General features: G+C 36.4%; 1 pseudogene; it reads right to left on the bottom strand.

The window, feature by feature from the left end:
* Positions 1–246: 246 nt before the first annotated feature.
* The window catches only part of LOC102829360, a 43,655-nt pseudogene continuing 41,696 nt past the window's right edge, over positions 247–2,205 (bottom strand).

Genomic DNA, 2,205 nt, shown 5'->3' with positions numbered 1-2,205 from the left:
ATCATGAGACTCCATGTTGTATTAAGAGAGCTCCTGCTAATCACAGTTGTACTATGGGATGGCTTCCATGGCAAGTGCACCATCAAATCATTCTGGTTAACTCCTCTTTGAGGTTAGTTAGACAAGAAAACACTAGGGTTGGAGGTTTCCTTTCCCCTTGGTACTTATGGCCTTAACTACTCTACAAGTGAACAGACACATGGGAAAAGCCCTATATCCCTAGCACCATTTATAAACACCTTTCTTTCAGCACCAAAAGATCAGCACATTTCTTTCAGCACCAACGTTTTTGTCTAAGCCATATGCAATAGCAGCAGCAGTTGACTCATTCATGATCCTGAGTACATTGAGGCCAGCAATGGTTCCAGCAAATTTGGTGGCCTGACACTGGGAGTTATTAAAGTAGGCTGAAACAGTGACAACCTCATTGGTCTTCCCAAGGTAGGCTTCCACAACATCCTTCATCTTCGTTAGAACCATAGAGGACACTTCCTCTGGATAGAAACTTTGGGTCACTCCCTTATATTCTACTTGGACCTTGGATCTTGGGCCTGCCTGAATCATTCACTACCATGAATGGTCAATGCTTCATATCAGACTGTACAACAGAGTCATCAACAGTCTTCCAATCAAACGTTTGGCATCAAACACAGTGTTAGTAGGATTCATGTCAACTTGATTCTTTGCAGCATCACTGATCAATCATTAGGTGTCAGTAAAAGTGACATAGCTTAGGGTGGTTCAGTTGCCCTGATCATTTGCAATGAGCTCCACTTTCCTGTGCTTTAAGACACCCACACAGGAGTAGGTAGTGGCAAGATTAATGCATACTTCAGGTCCCTTAGATATGATTTCTCAGTGGAGGTCCCAATGAAGAGAAGAAAAGCAGACCGCAAGGCTGCTGCCATGCAAAATGAGTTTATGGTAGTTTTTGCCTTAAAGTTTGTTTTGTCACAGATTAATATTGCCATTCCTGCTTATTTTTTATTGCTATTAGCTTGGTTTTTTTTTTTCAACTTTTAATTTTTAGTCTATAATTGTCTTCCTGTGTAAGATGTGCCTCTTGTAGATAGTATATTGAGGGTTTCTATTTTCTTATTCATTCTGCCTCTGTCTTTTGAATGGTGTGTTTAATACACTCACATTCAGTGCAATTATTGATAGCTATTAATTTACTCTGTCATCATGCTTATTTTTGAGGTGCTATTGATTTATTTGTTTTCATGCCTAACTGTGCTGAGTTTATTTTTTTCTGTGCACTTTTCTTGTCAACTTTTTCATAGTTTTCATGTTTATCTTGGATTTTCCTTTTCTTGATATGTTGTGAAGTATTAATTTTTTGGAGGCTACACTATTCTATTAATTTCTTCCTCCTTTTAAAACAGTTTTTTTTTTTTTTTTTTTTTTACATTTTCTTATCAATTTCATCATAGTTTTCATGTTCATCTTGGGTTTTCCTTTTCTTGATATGTTCTGAAGCATTAATTTTCTTGGAGGCTATCCTATATCTATTATTTTTTTCCTCCTTTTAGAACAGTTGATTTTATTTTGAAAACAACTTGACCTCCTAAGCACCTGGGTCTCTGTTGCTGCACTTCTCCCTTCTTTCTCACTGTAATTGTTTTGATTATAGATTGACTTCCTAAATCCCTTAATTTCATTCTGAACTGGAATCTTCCATCTCTTGAGTGAATTTCAGGTTGTGTTGCCATGTATGTCAGTCTCTGTTTGCTGTCTGATTTTGTTGGTTCTCAGTTCAAAGAACTCCATTTAATATGTTTTTAATCACTGGTTTGCCTTTAAAAAACTCCCTTAATTTCTGTTTATCCTGTAATATTCTGATTTCATGATCATATTTGATTGATAGCTTTACTGTGTATATGATTCTTGGTTGGCAGTTTTTTTCTTTCAGAGTTTTTATGTTTATATGTTTCTCCTTTGCCTTGTTGTCTACACAGTGTCTGCTGAGATATCAGATAGTAATCTAATTGGTTTGCCTTTGTATGTAACACTTCCTTTTTTTCTGAGTTTGTCTTTGATTTTGGAGAGTTTGATTATGATATGTCTTGGTAATTTTCTTTAGAGGTCTATTCTGCTGGTTAGTTCAGCTTCTTGAACACTTATTATCTCATCTTCAGAGGTGTTAGGGAAATTTTCCTCCAGCTGTTCTTTGACTATCTCTTCTGTGGTTTTCTTTGTTTCTTC

Source organism: Chrysochloris asiatica, unplaced genomic scaffold, assembly GCF_000296735.1.
Source record: "Chrysochloris asiatica unplaced genomic scaffold, ChrAsi1.0 scaffold00153, whole genome shotgun sequence".
In the NCBI taxonomy this organism is placed as follows: domain Eukaryota; kingdom Metazoa; phylum Chordata; class Mammalia; order Afrosoricida; family Chrysochloridae; genus Chrysochloris; species Chrysochloris asiatica.
Note: the sequence above shows the minus strand (reverse complement) of the source record. Positions and strands in the feature narration are given on the sequence as shown.